This window comes from Porites lutea, chromosome 10 (assembly GCF_958299795.1).
Source record: "Porites lutea chromosome 10, jaPorLute2.1, whole genome shotgun sequence".
NCBI classification, from domain to species: Eukaryota; Metazoa; Cnidaria; class Anthozoa; order Scleractinia; family Poritidae; genus Porites; species Porites lutea.
In genome coordinates this window covers 23,311,819-23,329,318 of record NC_133210.1, presented here as the reverse complement: position 1 = coordinate 23,329,318, position 17,500 = coordinate 23,311,819, and the positions used below count along the sequence as shown (strand labels likewise).

At 38.9% G+C, this 17,500-nt stretch overlaps 1 protein-coding gene and 1 long non-coding RNA gene across 2 annotated transcripts in view; both read left to right on the top strand.

Annotated features, from left to right (window-relative positions):
* The window catches only part of LOC140949667 (vitrin-like), a 101,855-nt gene that overhangs the window by 68,255 nt on the left and 16,100 nt on the right, over positions 1-17,500 (top strand). The gene's annotated exons all lie outside the window — the stretch shown is intronic.
* Positions 13,715-17,500, top strand: part of LOC140949827 (uncharacterized) — a 9,994-nt gene continuing 6,208 nt past the window's right edge. The window contains exon 1 of the long non-coding RNA XR_012167124.1: positions 13,715-13,726. This is a non-coding gene — a long non-coding RNA (uncharacterized lncRNA). The remainder of the gene's footprint in view (positions 13,727-17,500) is intronic.

Below are 17,500 nucleotides of genomic sequence, written 5' to 3'. Positions count from 1 at the left end.
CTAGAATGTGTCTAGTATGACTACACTTGTATGTACTACATCATTCTTGGACTGTAATTAATGTGACTATATTATTTTCATTTCTTCAGTTGTAGAATAATGTGACTAGTGTCAGTGTATCTGCGATCTAAAACATTACTAATGCAACCGAGTTTCAGTCCTAGATTGGGACTACTAGTAACGCGACTGTATTTCAGTCCTGGAATGACTATAGTGACTGCATTTACTGCAGTACTAGACCGTAACTAGTGTGACTGTATTTTAAAACTGGCATGTGACTAGGGACTACAATAATACATTAATTTTTTCCACAGTATGATTCAAATTATAATTATGATGCATTACTGTTTTCACTAATTTTGATTGCTTGTGGGTACACAGGAGTGTACAGATGGCAAGTGACAAATATAAAGCATGCATTTTCTTTCCATGATCTTGTCCAACGTCTTTACACTGTCTACAAGTAGCCATTACAACCCCTGAACGGTGATCATGAGGTTATCCCTATATTAAGATGTATCCTTGCGGACAACCCACCCAGCCCAGGAAAGGTTGGCCATACCACCAGAGTCTACACCCGGCCCGAATCTTTTCAAACAGTGGTGTGGGTCCTTTTATGTCCCACAAGAACCAGACAGGTGAAAGTGCTGTGAGACAGGACCTATGGTTTTTTTGTCTAACCATTTGCAGATGTCATTTCAAAGACAGCACTTTCTTCTCAGTTATTTAAAGACACTGAGTGTTGGCTCTGACCTGAAACGGAGATTTCGTTAAAAATCACTCAACATAACCAACTCCTATTTTCTTATCAATGTCGCGGTATTTTGCGGTTTAATGAGTAGTAATCACTCCTGCAGCCCGTCTAATGGGAAATAACATGACATACCGTGTAAACTGCCGCAAATAGGCCCTAGCTAATAATTTTTTATATAAAGTTTTAGGAGAGATAATAAACGGAGAGGCCTATATTCGAGGGAGCTTACAACCGGGTCGAAACCAGATACAGCAGAGCTTAGGCAAATACGATTTCCATTTACTGCGCATTTCATAAAGCCTCCAAACGTCATAATAAATGGAATCCATATTTCGATACAAGCTAGAAGAGGGGGCTTATACCCGGGAGGGAGCTTATAATCGGATGCATTCTTTTTGTATAAAGGTAGGGCCTATAACTGGGAAGGGGGGGGGGCTTTTAAGGGAAAGTTTACAGTGAGTGAGTGTTTCTATACCAAACAAGAAAATCATTCTTCGTCTCTTGCTCGGGCTAGATTGCCTAAGCATCCAACCATCATACCGAGTCACTGATTTGCCATGATTTCTGCAGCGTTTAAAGCAAATATAATTTACGTTCGCTTGAGCGTAGTGAAAAACGTAAATTTGGTTTTATCAACTGTATTACCAATTTAAAAGATGAATCCCCTTAAAGTCTTTGTGGAAACGAATCTTTGCAGTTTAAGTTGGTTTCAGACTTTGAACGTTACTGGTTTCCCAGGAGCTTACCTCAGGACCGTTTCTCGAAAGTTCCGATAATTACCTATGGGCGGCCGTTACCACCAAAAATACAATCATGTTAAATAGCACAGACAAAAGGCATATGGTCTAGTGACTGCCTGTGAATATCGGCATTGCAGATGTCTGGCAAGAATCGTAATCGCCTTGAATCGTCGCTCAGTGTTTGGTCAAATCCAGTATACAAAACCCGCCTGAGCATCTCTGCCAGCTAAACAAGCTATTACAGTTGGTTCTTTTCCGGTTTTAACGTGAAGTTGCTACATGATTGGCGTAATTTTGATCTTCCAAAGCTTATGCCAGCACAGGTGACCCAAGCTCGAAATATGACCATCGGAACTGTTGCGTAACGTTCAAAATATAAGGATTTGTATGGGAGAGAAACAATTGTTTCTGTAGGCTACGAATGTAAAAGGAATTAAACAAATATCGGATAACCTTGCTTAAGTTGTGTTTCTTCTTTCCTGTGTGGTTTCCCAGCCGATTTATGACCATTTATTAAATAGGGTGTTATTGGAACCGGTTTACTCTCTCTATAATAAAACTTATACAGAGAGAGAAAACCGTTTACAGTACAACCCATAAAACGGCCATGGATCGGCCCATGGGCCACATAGGAGAGACGTGACACACATTTTATGTAAGGTAAGCTGTTTTTTATTAAAATCCTTTCATTTTCGTAGGTTACATTTTCATTTTCCCATACAAATCCTCATATTTGCCGATGGTCATATTTCGACCTTGGGCTAACTCTGATGTCAGTAGAACACATTTACTTATTTCCTTAATGCCTGAATCATGTTTCATTTTGCCTCGTTGACTGGAGAACTTAATGGACAGAAATGAAAGCCAGATGACCACATTACACGCCACACCTGATCCGTTTGTGGGAACACTGACAACAACGAACATGGCTTCGTGCAGTTCTCCCTTGCACAGAAATACAAAATATGGACCAAATAGCTCTTGAATACTGATATTATGGCTTTCTCGGGCGTCTCAGGGTCGATGGAAGATGATTTCTTCACCAAAAGCCAATCTTACAAAAGCGTTCGCCAGAACAAAAATCAAGATGCCGCACATGCGCAGAAGCGTATCACAGTCCCTTTAAAGACAAATATAAGCGAGAAGCGCGAGAGCAAAGACGAGGGGTCGGTGGTGGATAAAGCATACTGTGCGAGCGGGGACTCGCCAATGTTTTCCTTAACAATTAACTAAAATACGACCCCAACCCCCCCCCCCCCCCGCCGCCCTTCCCTCCCAAAAATAACACAGTGATCGCGCGCGACTTCGCACATCAAATAATAGTCATCTTTTTTTTAAGTCAATAGGAATCGTTCGTTCTTAAGGTACCTTTTCTCCCCGTCGTCTCTCTCTCCAGGGAATAGGTATTCTCTTTTCCAGAGCTTCTACAGGGCGCAGAAGAGTTGTTTGGCCTTGAACCAGTTAAATATTTCAGAGCGAGAATCACCCTTGTTTAATTAGAGACCGTACTGAGAACGGTCATCACAAGAGCCCCGCGATCGATGAATTGTTTTATTATTATGTCATATTTTTTTATGTCACCGGGCAATAATTTTTAATGTCATATTTCAATAAACATCTCTTCATGCTGGACCGCTGGAACTTTCTAAATCACTGAACCGGCCAACCAAATGGAAGCCGAACGGGCATAAATTCCAGTGCATTTAATCCCCTTTGTTAATGCTCATTTGCATTTAAAATACTTTGGGTTAAAGTCATTTACGGTAGAACCCCGGTAACTCGAACTCTAAAGGGAAACGAAAAACATTTCGAGTCAGCGGGGAATTTGAGTCGATCAGGGTAAATTTCAGTGAAAGTTTGACCAAGGGAAAGGAAATTTGTCAAATTTAGTTCGAGTTGGCGGGGAATTCGAGTTATCCGAGTTCGAGTTATCGAGGTTCAGAACTGTAATACATTAGGGACTTTAAGATCCAACGACGCGGACGACAACGAGGACGTCAAAAAAACAATAGGTTTAATTAGCAAAACAACAACTTCGCACGTGCATCACACTTTTTTGTACATTTCTTTCCCGTTTTTGCACGACTACGACGTGAAAATGCCTAATTTCGCGTTTTATGGAGGACGTAAACAAACAACGACGAAATTTTATTTCTCTTTCTGAGCTTGGATATGGTCCCTTGAAATTCAGCGTCAGGAGGGTTCGCCTACAATTGACAAAGTAAGTGGGTAGGAATAATCGCTATAAAGACTGAAAGAACGCAAATTCACTTTTTAAGCGACGTTCTTGTCGCCGTCGCGTCGTTGGATCTTAAAGTCCAAGGTCCAAACACTTCACAGTTGATTAAAAAAAAAGAGTTTTTTTCAGTCACTTTGTCCTCTTGTTATTAATACTCAGCAGAGACCTCTCGAAAACTGTCTTTTACGGGACTTCACATTGGCCACTACATACAGTCCGTCATCATTGTCCTCTTCTTTTTTTTTTATAAAATCATAATGTTGTCTTATATCCAGCATACAAATGAAGGAAACCCCTTTGGGTTTTTCAAGCATGACCAGTCAGAAATAGCTGTTCAGTTCTAAACGGGGATCAGAACTCTTATTGGAGTATTTTAAAATCATGATTTTTTTCTTTGATTCTTGTGACACATGCACAATTCGTTTTGAGAGACTGTATAATCCAAATTATGATTTAGTCGTCTGCTCGTGGTACTGGTACAAGGTATGCCAATGCAAGTAGTTTGATATCAAAAGCGGATTTAAACCAAATTGAAGTTTGTAAAAAAAAACAAAGAACTCCATGAATGTATACTAATAAAATGCAAGGAACTGTAATTTTAAAATCTATATTCGTCAATAATAGAGATTTCCCATGGCGGAGGAGAAACTATAACCTAGCTGTAAGCTGTTTTTCATTTTACAGTAACTTTACTTAACCCGAGTTAATAAAAGCTAACGACTGATTCGACCGCCTTTGTCGGTGATTAAGACTTTTTCATTGCATGTCGAATGATCATAGACCACTATGCCGGCCACAAGCATGCTGAGTACAGAAGAAAATTGCTAGACTGTAAATTAACGAAGCGTTAACCTGAAAGCAATTGGTTGTCTTTACACTAGACTGTTAAGTAAGACTTAGGAGCTGCTAAGTTTTACTTAACCAAAAATTCGTGTGTGAAGGCTTAAGAAAAATCTCAAGAAACTTTACTTTGCATCTCATTAAAGTCGGAAAGTTAAAACGATTCAAGAAAGTTTCAAGCGACTTGAAAACCAGCCTTGTGACCGACTTAGCTGACTTGCGGTTACTTGCGGCCGGTTTCTTGAGCTTTGAGAAACGCGAAACATGTCAATCAATCTTAATTGTGTTGCGTGGGAAAATAGCCTTAAGTTAACCTGAAGTAAAAGAGAATCAGTTGTGTGTGAAGCTTTATTTTACATGAAGTAATTAAAGTTTACTTGTCTTGAAATATTTCTTAACTTATTTAGGCTCTAGTGTAAAGACTACCATTCTGATAAGTAAATTGCAAAACGTATGTCTTTCAAGAAAGTTATCGTAACATGAAGTTTCCAGAAGTAGTCTGTAAAGAATTCTTTAACAAATAACATTCTTGTTGTTTTGATACGAAGTTGGCTTTATTTCAGTGTTCTGCCAAACCATAGATCACCATGCTATAAGCTTGCTGAGTACAGAAGAAAATTGCTAGACTGTAAATTAATGAAGCGTTAACCTGAAACAAGAGACTATAAAGGGGACAGAGAGGGCATCCCCAATATACACCCTATTCCACAGGTAATTCGTCTCGAGTTATTTTTAACACCACAGATCTCAAGGGGGATTAAACAACAGCCAATCACATAGCGCGAATGTGTTCCGCGTGGATGACCCACGCTGAGAGCCACGCGTCCTTCACGAAATGACGCAGAACAAAATGGGGGAAGACGCGGAGAACGATTTTGCTTTTCCTTTTGTCGACGAAAACGACTACAGCGAGATTTCTGCGAAAGCTGTGTCAGCGAAACCGAAATTAAAAAAGAATCGCCCTTCCTCTCTTGTATAGAGCCAACAGTAGAGCAGGGAAATCCTTAACACACTGAATATTCTCTCAGGATCATTTATAATTTACAGTTTGAAGAGAGCAATTTCTGGTTTGATGTTTATTTTTTTCAGTCTTTATAGCGATTATTCCTACCCACTTACTTTGTCAATTGTAGGCGAACCCTCCTAAAGCTGAAATTCAAGGGACCATATTCAAGCTCAGAAAGAGAAATAAAATTTCGTCGTTGCTTATTTACGTCCTCCATAAAACGCGAAATTAGGCATTCTCACGTCGTAGTCGTGCAAAAACGGGAAAGAAATGAACAAAAACGTGTGTTGCACGTGCGAAGTTGTTGTTTTGCTAATTAAACCTATTGTTTTTTTTGACGTTCTAGTTGTCGTCCGCGTCGTTGGATCTTAAACTCCCTAAATTGTACAAACGACCGGTTTCAATAGACCGGCGAAATTTCTCATTTTATTAAAGCACTGAGGTTACGACAACTTCGAGTTAAACTGATTTCACGGGTTGTCAAAGAGTCCAGCGATTCCTTTTTCCCAGGTGAGCGCCGACTCATTTCGCTTCAATATTCAGGAATGCTCTCGATCTTTTTACGCTTTCATTGCCTCTCGCCCGACATGTTTTGCACGGCGTTTGGTCATGCGAAACCTCCACGAAACATCCACGCCTCGCGCGAGGTAACTTTATCCCGATTCTAAAAATAACTCGAGACGAATTACCTATGGAATAGGGTGTATATGGGGGATGCCCTCTCTGTCCCCTTTATAGTCTCTTGCCTGAAATCAATAAGTAAATTGCAAAATGTATGTCTTTCAAGAAACATATTGTGACATGAAGTTTCTGGAAGTAGTCTTTAAAGACTTCTTAAATAACATTCTTATTGTTTTGATACGAAGTTGGCTTTATTTCAGTGTTCTTCCATATGACTAACTTACGCTATGACCTGAGACGGAGTTTTCTTTTAAAAGCACTGAACCCAACCAACTCGCAAAACAATTAACACCCACACAGAAACGGTGCCTCACGTTATTTCAAACCGCAGTCTAAGTAAGAGGTTCTTTAAAGATTCTACTTAAACCTACAAATAAGTCTTTCGACTTTTCATACACCTTGCGATTTGTATTCTTGAGCGCAACAGGCTTTGTGGGAAATTTTTAGCTAGTGGATGCTCTAGTGTGTAGTCAAGCGGCAATCAGTAGTAATAAAGGTTTTATTTTGTTCGTATTATAACCTGTAATAAGATTAAGCAACTACAGTCTGAAGTAGATTTGAGCAGAATTATGGCTAGTTCTTATCATAAATTGAACTTTCGTTCCACACATGACATAACTATCAAAATATAATCACGTGGAAAGATCCTTGTTGAACATTTTTTGATAAATTCTCACCATGATATTCTTGGTATTTGCTGTTTTGATAAAAGGTCAGTCTCCTCTTGCTTTCTCCTGAATCCTACGTGCGTAACTTTAATAGCCAGAACTGGGAATTCTTACGAAATCACTGAGCCAAACCAAATGACCAGCGATCCAGAATCCCGGTGCATTGAATATTCTTTCTCTAATAATCATTTGCATTTAAAATGGTTTTTATTGAAGATATTTTGTTGGTTATTTAAAGATCCAAACACTTCGCAGCCAATAAGAAAGAGTTGGTATTGTTTGCTCTCTCTCTTTATGGTACACGGTAGCCTCACAGTAGCCGGCAGTCTTCTACTGTACTTGACTTCGCATAGGCGACTCAATCGTTATTTAGATCAGTACCCTCTGTTACCTGAACTGTCTTTTTTTCTGGGGCTATCATTGAGCAGGTGAGTTTTGGCAATATATTTCTATAATCAAGTGATTTATGTCATTTGGTTTGTCGAATCACACTGTCTTGTGTTATATTTCACATACAAATGTAGGAAACGCCTTTGCGTATTTCAAGCATGTCCAGTCAGAAATAGTTGTCTTAAGCCAAGTTGATCAGCGCTCTTTTCGTCTATCATGGTGTTCTTTCTTCACTTCTTCAGATTATGTTATGCATGTCTCAGCATGATTTTGATGCGAAAAGATCGATACGATAATTTTAACTTAGCTTAAGGGAGATTCAAATCTCAAATTTGCACTGATTACAAATTATATAACTCCATTACGTAGGAGTTAGCACATTTGGTTAGCACGTATGACAGACAAAAAGTTACACATGACTTTGCATTCGTTGAAAAAAAACAGATAATTGGATACTTTTCTTTTAAAATGCTGTAATAATGGCAAAAGACAAACGCGACTTCTGAAAAGTTGCTGGCGAACTTCCCGTGAGGAGAAGCTGGGATTTTTAATTTATACATAAATACCCGAACTGAAATGGAAGCAAACGATTATTTCATTGGACATGCAGCCATCGCTTCTCCACTTTTTTTCCAACGCCTCAGCGGTGAATTCTGGGACTTATAACGTGTTTGACCAGTCCTCCATGATTACCGATACATCTTATTTAAATAATGTGTAATTTCTATTTTCTTAAATTTGTCTCTTGTTCCTGGCAAAATGCAATATTGACGTATTAACATAGACCGTCATTATAAGAATGCTGATACAAGAAAATTGCGAAACAGACGATTTACGATTTACGTTGAAATCAACTTTCAAAAATATATTCTTAAAGACTTCACAAACAACACTCTTGTTGTTTGACTAGAATTCGGCTCATCTCTGTATGCTTTAAAAAGACTGTCTTGTGCTCTGACCTGAAACGGAGATTTCGTTAAAAATCACTGAACCCAACCAATTCTTATTTTCTTATCAGTGTGGCGGTATTTTGCGGTTGAATGAGTAGTAATCACTCCTGCAGCCCGTGTAATGGAAAATAACATGACATACCGTGTAAACTGTCGCTAATAAGCCGGCTGGGCTTATACATCTTTGTATGGGGTTTTAGGAGAGTCAATAAACGGAGAGGCTTATATCCGAGGGAGCTTACAACCCGGCAGATCGAAACAAGATACAGCAGAGCTTAGGCAAATACGTTTTGCATTTACTGGGCATTTCATAAAGCGTCCAAAGGCGTCATAATAAATGGAATCCATATTTCGATACAATTGCAAGCTGGAAGAGGGGGCTTATACCCGGGGGGGAGCTTATAATCGGATGCATTCTTTTTGTATAAAGGTGGAGCCTATAATTGGGGGGCCTATAACTGGAAGGGAGGCCTTTAAGGGGAAGTTTACAGTTATTGAGTATTTCTATACCAAAAAAGAAAATCATTCTTCGTCTTTTGCTCGGGCTAGATTGCCTAAGCATCCAACCATCATACCGAGTCACTGATTTGCCATGATTTCTGGAGCGTTTAAAGAAAAAATAATTTCCGTTCGCTTGAGCGGGGTGAAAAACGTAAATTTGGTTTTATCAACTGTATTACCAGTTTTAAAGATGAATCCCCTTAAAGTCTTTGTGGAAACGAATCTTTGCGGTTGGTTTCAGACTTTGAACGTTACTGGTTTCCCAGGAGCTTACCTCAGGACCGTTTCTCGAAAGTTCCGATAATTACCTATGGGCGGCCGTTACCACCAAAAATACAATCATGTTAAATAGCACAGACAAAAGGCATATGGTCTAGTGACTGCCTGTGAATATCGGCATTGCAGATGTCTGGCAAGAATCGCAATCGCCTTGAATCGCCGCTCGGTCTTTGGACAAATCCAGTATACAAAACCCGCCTGAGCATCACTGCCAGCTAAACAAGCTATTACAGTTGGTTCTTTTCCGGTTTTAACGTGAAGTTGCTACATGATTGGCGTAATTTTGATCTTCCAAAGCTTATGCCAGCACAGGTGACCCAAGCTCGAAATATGACCATCGGCACTGTTGCGTAACGTTCAAAATATAAGGATTTGTATGGGAGAGAAACAATTGTTTCTGTAGGCTACGAATGTAAAAGGAATTAAATAAATATCGACTAACCTTGCTTACTGTTGTGTTTCTTCTTTCCTGTGTGGTTTCCCAGCCGAGTAATGGCCATTTATTAAATAGGGTGTTATTTGAACCGGTTTGTTCTCTCTATAATAAACCTTATACAGAGAGAGAAAACCGTTTACAGTACAACCCATAAAACGGCCATGGATCGGCCCATGGGCCACATAGGAGAGACGTAAAACACATTTTCAGTAAGGTAAGCTGTTTTTTATTAAAATCCTTTCATTTTCGTAGGTTACATTTTCATTTTCCCATACAAATCCTCGTATTTGCCGATGGTCATATTTCGACCTTGGGTTACCTGTGATGTCAGTAGAACACATTTACTTACTTCCTTAATGCCTGAATCATGTTTCATTTTGCCTAGTTGACTGGAGAACTTAATGGACAGAAATGAAAATCAGATGACCACATTACACGCCACACCTGATCCGTTTGTGGGAACACTGACAACAAAGAACATGGCTTCGTGCACTTCTCCGTTGCACAGAAATACAAAATATGGACCAAATAGCTCTTGAATACTGATATTATGGCTTTCTCGGGCGTCTCAGGGTCGATGGAAGATGATTTCTTCACCAAAAGCCAATCTTACAAAAGCGTTCCCCAGAACAAAAATCAAGATGCCGCACATGCGCAGAAGCGTATCACAGTCCCTTTAAAGACAAATATAAGCGAGAAGCGCGAGAGCAAAGACGAGGGGTCGGTGGTGGATAAAGCATACTGTGCGAGCGGGGACTCGCCAATGTTTTCCTTAACAATTAACTAAAATACGACCCCAACCCCCCCCCCCCCCCCCCCGCCGCCCTTCCCTCCCAAAAATAACACAGTGATCGCGCGCGACTTCGCACATCAAATAATAGTCATCTTTTTTTTAAGTCAATAGGAATCGTTCGTTCTTAAGGTACCTTTTCTCCCCGTCGTCTCTCTCTCCAGGGAATAGGTATTCTCTTTTCCAGAGCTTCTACAGGGCGCAGAAGAGTTGTTTGGCCTTGAACCAGTTAAATATTTCAGAGCGAGAATCACCCTTGTTTAATTAGAGACCGTACTGAGAACGGTCATCACAAGAGCCCCGCGATCGATGAATTGTTTTATTATTATGTCATATTTTTTTATGTCACCGGGCAATAATTTTTAATGTCATATTTCAATAAACATCTCTTCATGCTGGACCGCTGGAACTTTCTAAATCACTGAACCGGCCAACCAAATGGAAGCCGAACGGGCATAAATTCCAGTGCATTTAATCCCCTTTGTTAATGCTCATTTGCATTTAAAATACTTTGGGTTAAAGTCATTTACGGTAGAACCCCGGTAACTCGAACTCTAAAGGGAAACGAAAAACATTTCGAGTCAGCGGGGAATTTGAGTCGATCAGGGTAAATTTCAGTGAAAGTTTGACCAAGGGAAAGGAAATTTGTCAAATTTAGTTCGAGTTGGCGGGGAATTCGAGTTATCCGAGTTCGAGTTATCGAGGTTCAGTACTGTAATACATTATCCAAGGTCCAAACACTTCACAGTTGATTAAGAAAAAAGAGTTTTTTTCAGTCACTTTGTCCTCTTGTTATTAATACTCAGCAGAGACCTCTCGAAAACTGTCTTTTACGGGACTTCACATTGGCCACTACATACAGTCCGTCATCATTGTCCTCTTCTCTTTTTTTATAAAAGCATAATGTTGTCTTATATTCAGCATACAAATGAAGGAAGCGCCTTTGGGTATTTCAAGCATGACCAGTCAGAAATAGCTGTCCAGTTCTAAACAGGGATCAGAACTCTTATTGGAGTATTTTAAAATCATGATTTTTTTCTTTGATTCTTGTGACACATGCACAATTCGTTTTGAGAGACTGTATAATCCAAATTATGATTTAGTCGTCTGCTCGTGGTACTGGTACAAGGTATGCCAATGCAAGTAGTTTGATATCAAAAGCGGATTTAAACCAAATTGAAGTTTGTAAAAAAAAACAAAGAACTCCATGAATGTATACTAATAAAATGCAAGGAACTGTAATTTTAAAATCTATATTCGTCAATAATAGAGATTTCCCATGGCGGAGGAGAAACTATAACCTAGCTGTAAGCTGTTTTTCATTTTACAGTAACTTTACTTAACCCGAGTTAATAAAAGCTAACGACTGATTCGACCGCCTTTGTCGGTGATTAAGACTTTTTCATTGCATGTCGAATGATCATAGACCACTATGCCGGCCACAAGCATGCTGAGTACAGAAGAAAATTGCTAGACTGTAAATTAACGAAGCGTTAACCTGAAATCAATTGGTTGTCTTTACACTAGGCTGTTAAGTAAGACTTAGGAGCTGCTAAGTTTTACTTAACCAAAAATTCGTGTGCGAAGGCTTAAGAAAAATCTCAAGAAACTTTACTTTGCATCTCATTAAAGTCGGAAAGTTAAAACGATTCAAGAAAGTTTCAAGCGACTTGAAAACCAGCCTTGTGACCGACTTAGCTGACTTGCGGTTACTTGCGGCCGGTTTCTTGAGCTTTGAGAAACGCGAAACATGTCAATCAATCTTAATTGTGTTGCGTGGGAAAATAGCCTTAAGTTAACCTGAAGTAAAAGAGAATCAGTTGTGTGTGAAGCTTTATTTTACATGAAGTAATTAAAGTTTACTTGTCTTGAAATATTTCTTAACTTATTTAGGCTCTAGTGTAAAGACTACCATTCTGATAAGTAAATTGCAAAACGTATGTCTTTCAAGAAACATATTGTAACATGAAGTTTTCAGAAGTAGTCTGTAAAGAATTCTTTAACAAATAACATTCTTGTTGTTTTGATACGAAGTTGGCTTTATTTCAGTGTTCTGCCAAACCATAGATCACCATGCTATAAGCTTGCTGAGTACAGAAGAAAATTGCTAGACTGTAAATTAATGAAGCGTTAACCTGAAATCAATAAGTAAATTGCAAAATGTATGTCTTTCAAGAAACATATTGTGACATGAAGTGTCTAGAAGTAGTCTTTAAAGACTTCTTTAACAAATAACATTCTTATTGTTTTGATACGAAGTTGGCTTTATTTCAGTGTTCTTCCATATGACTAACTTACGCCATGACCTGAGACGGAGTTTTCTTTTAAAAGCACTGAACCCAACCAACTCGCAAAACAATTAACACCCACACAGAAACGGTGCCTCACGTTATTTCAAACCGCAGTCTAAGTAAGAGGTTCTTTAAAGATTCTACTTAAACCTACAAATAAGTCTTTCGACTTTTCATACACCTTGCGATTTGTATTCTTGAGCGCCAGAGGCTTTGTGGGGAATTTTTAGCTAGTGATGCTCTAGTGTGTAGTCAAGCGGCAATCAATAGCAATAAAGGTTTTATTTTGTTCGTATTATAACCTGTAATAAGATTAAGCAACTACAGTCTGAAGTAGATTTCAACAGAATTATGGCTAGTTCTTATGTAATATATCAAACATGAGATGCAGTGTTTCATCACCAGATGAAACACCGAGAAGAGAGTTAAAAATACGACGCGCAGCAGAGTATTTTTGACGAACTTCGAGGTGTTTCATCTGGTGATGAAACACTGTGTCGAATGTTTGATATTTCTTCTCAAACAAAATCATTTTTGAAGGAGAAATTAAGGATGCAAATACTAAGCAGTGTTTCATCCGATTTCCAAACACTCATTAAACATTAATTTCCTTTGTATTTTCTTAATGAATTATTAATGAGTTTGAGAACATAAATTGAACTTTCGTTCCACACATGACATAACTATCAAAATATAATCACGTGGAAAGATCCTTGTTGAACATTTTTTGATAAATTCTCACCATGATATTCTTGGTATTTGCTGTTTTGATAAAAGGTCAGTCTCCTCTTGCTTTCTCCTGAATCCTACGTGCGTAACTTTAATAGCCAGAACTGGGAATTCTTACGAAATCACTGAGCCAAACCAAATGACCAGCGATCCAGAATCCCGGTGCATTGAATATTCTTTCTCTAATAATCATTTGCATTTAAAATGGTTTTTATTGAAGATATTTTGTTGGTTATTTAAAGATCCAAACACTTCGCAGCCAATAAGAAAGAGTTGGTATTGTTTGCTCTCTCTCTTTATGGTACACGGTAGCCTCACAGTAGCCGGCAGTCTTCTACTGTGCTTGACTTCGCATAGGCGACTCAATCGTTATTTAGATCAGTACCCTGTGTTACCTGAACTGTCTTTTTTTCTGGGGCTATCATTGAGCAGGTGAGTTTTGGCAATATATTTCTATAATCAAGCGATTTATGTCATTTGGTTTGTCGAATCACACTGTCTTGTGTTATATTTCACATACAAATGTAGGAAACGCCTTTGCGTATTTCAAGCATGTCCAGTCAGAAATAGTTGTCTTAAGCCAAGTTGATCAGCGCTCTTTTCGTCTATCATGGTGTTCTTTCTTCACTTCTTCAGATTATGTTATGCATGTCTCAGCATGATTTTGATGCGAAAAGATCGATACGATAATTTTAACTTAGCTTAAGGGAGATTCAAATCTCAAATTTGCACTGATTACAAATTATATAACTCCATTACGTAGGAGTTAGCACATTTGGTTAGCACGTATAACAGACAAAAAGTTACACATGACTTTGCATTCGTTGAAAAAAACAGATAATTGGATACTTTTCTTTTAAAATGCTGTAATAATGGTAAAAGACAAACGCGACTTCTGAAAAGTTGCTGGCGAACTTCCCGTGAGGAGAAGCTGGGATTTTTAATTTATACATAAACACCCGAACTGAAATGAAAGCAAACGATTATTTCATTGGACATGCAGCCATCGCTTCTTTTTTTTCCAACGCCTGAGCGGTGAATTCTGTAAGAGATAAAGCCCGAGAACGGATGTATATGGATTAATACCGACGTTCGAGGGGTTTATCTAACTTATTTCATGATATTATTCATGAGGTATAGGTTACATAAAGGTCGTCTTTCACAGGGAAGTAATTGGCCACTTGTTTTTGACATCTGTTTGTTTGTCATTTTTTGATCCGACCGCAGACAATGACGTATTTCATTGTAAGTATTGTAAAGGTTTTCACACAGCATCGAGAAAGGGCGTTTCACGGGTCATAATTTGTTCAAACCACTTGTTCTCACTTACGTGAGACACGGAGAACAAAAGCGCATTGTTTGTTTGCTAAGCCGACAACAATCAAATTTCAAACCTTTGGTGTTTTTTAATTTTTGTCTTGGTATTTTTGGGGGGGCCAGTACACTTGTGAGAGCGGCAATGGATAGTGACGACGAAATTTTCCTAACGCAAAATACTTTCTCTCAGGAGCCTTTTTCCCCTGAGTTGAATTTGGAAGAGTTAGTGGGAGACTTTAGAGAAGTAAGCGAACTAGATAGTGTTGAAGTCGAAAAGAAAGAAAATCCTGGGCGTAATATCGTTGTTGTTTGTGATAACGAAGTCGGGAAGAGAAGAGAGTCCAGAATACCGGCAAACACGAAAGTTAATACTTCATGGGCGGTACGTTGCTGGGAGGAATGGGCCGTCGAACGCAATGTAAAAGCTAGAAAGAATAGCAGCAAAGAGAAATAATACGAAGTCAATCCTGACATTAAGAAAGTCGCAATGAGCAGCTTGACTACTGGCTTGGGAAGTTTGTTTTGGAAATTCGGAAGAAGAAAGAACCTGGAAGCGTGTAAGTGACGACGAAATTTTCCAAAGACTTAAAATTTTCTTAGAGTGTACACTTAGCCTGCATGATATATGGGATACTACTGTATTTTCTATAGTTGCAGAATAAATTTCTATATTTGTGTTAAAGGGAGAAATTTTCTCAGAATGTTTGGCGGGGTCAAAGGACGTGTATGATTTGCTTTAATTGCTCATTATAAATGGAAGGGATTTATTTGTATATTGCCCAGGGCAGCAGGGCAATATACAGATAAATACCGGGTATTTATATAGATATTGCCCTTGCATTTATAATTAGCAATTTATTCAATTCATCAGCCCCGCTCTTCCCTGCTACATTATCAAGCCCTCCCCGGACTTTCAGTTGGTTAAATATTCATGAAGTATGTAAGTTAAATAAAGGATGTTGAATAACAAAAGAAAATGTGTGATTCATGAAATAAGGGACTCATAACGTGTTTGACCAGTCCTCCATGATTACCAATAAATCTTATTTAAATAATGTGTAATTTCTATTTTCTTAAATTTGTCTCTTGTTCCTGGCAAAATGCAATATTGACGTATTAACATAGACCGTCATTATAAGAATGCTGATACAAGAAAATTGCGAAACAGACGATTTAAGATTTACGTTGAAATCAACTTTCAAAAATATATTCTTAAAGACTTCACAAACGACACTCTTGTATGCTTTAAAATGACTGTCTTGTGCTCTGACCTGAAACGGAGATTTCGTTAAAAATCACTGAACCCAACCAATTCTTATTTTCTTATCAGTGTGGCGGTATTTTGCGGTTGAATGAGTAGTAATCACTCCTGCAGCCCGTGTAATGGAAAATAACATGACATACCGTGTAAACTGTCGCTAATAAGCCGGCTGGGCTTATACATCTTTGTATGGGGTTTTAGGAGAGTCAATAAACGGAGAGGCTTATATCCGAGGGAGCTTACAACCCGGCAGATCGAAACAAGATACAGCAGAGCTTAGGCAAATACGCTTTGCATTTACTGGGCATTTCATAAAGCCTCTAAAGGCGTCATAATAAATGGAATCCATATTTCGATACAATTGCAAGCTAGAAGAGGGGGCTTATACCCGGGGGGGAGCTTATAATCGGATGCATTCTTTTTGTATAAAGGTGGAGCCTATAATTGGGGGGCCTATAACTGGAAGGGGGGCCTTTAAGGGGAAGTTTACAGTTATTGAGTATTTCTATACCAAAAAAGAAAATCATTCTTCGTCTTTTGCTCGGGCTAGATTGCCTAAGCATCCAACCATCATACCGAGTCACTGATTTGCCATGATTTCTGGAGCGTTTAAAGAAAAAATAATTTCCGTTCGCTTGAGCGGGGTGAAAAACGTAAATTTGGTTTTATCAACTGTATTACCAGTTTTAAAGATGAATCCCCTTAAAGTCTCTGTGGAAACGAATCTTTGCGGTTGGTTTCAGACTTTGAACGTTACTGGTTTCCCAGGAGCTTACCTCAGGACCGTTTCTCGAAAGTTCCGATTATTACCTATGGGAGGCCGTTACCACCAAAAATACAATCATGTTAAATAGCACAGACAAAAGGCATATGGTCTAGTGACTGCCTGTGAATATCGGCATTGCGGATGTCTGGCAAGAATCGCAATCGCCTTGAATCTCCGCTCAGTCTTTGGACAAATCCAGTATACAAAACCCGCCTGAGCATCTCTGCCTGCTAAACAAGCTATTACAGTTGGTTCTTTTCCGGTTTTAACGTGAAGTTGCTACATGATTGGCGTAATTTTGATCTTCCAAAGCTTATGCCAGCACAGGTGACCCAAGCTCGAAAAATGAGCATCGGAACTGTTGCGTAACGTTCAAAATATAAGGATTTGTATGGGAGAGAAACAATTGTTTCTGAAGGCTACGAATGTAAAAGGAATTAAATAAATATCGACTAACCTTGCTTACTGTTGTGTTTCTTCTTTCCTGTGTGGTTTCCCAGCCGAGTTATGGCCATTTAATAGGGTGTTATTGGAACCGGTTTGCTCTCTCTGGGCTCTCTCTAAAATATAGAGAGGAAAACCGTTTACAGTACAACCGATAAAACGGCCATGGATCGGCCCATGGGTCACACAGGAGAGACGTAACACACATTTTATGTAAGGTAAGCTGTTTTTTATTGGCTTTATTAAAATCCTTTCATTTTCGTAGGTTACAGGAAGAATAGTTTTTTTTCCCATACAAATCCTCATATTTCGAATGTTATGCAACGATGCCGATGCTCGCCAATGCTCATACTTCGAGCTTGGGCTACCTGTGATGCCAGTAGAACCGCATTTCCCTATTTCCTTGCCTGCATCATGT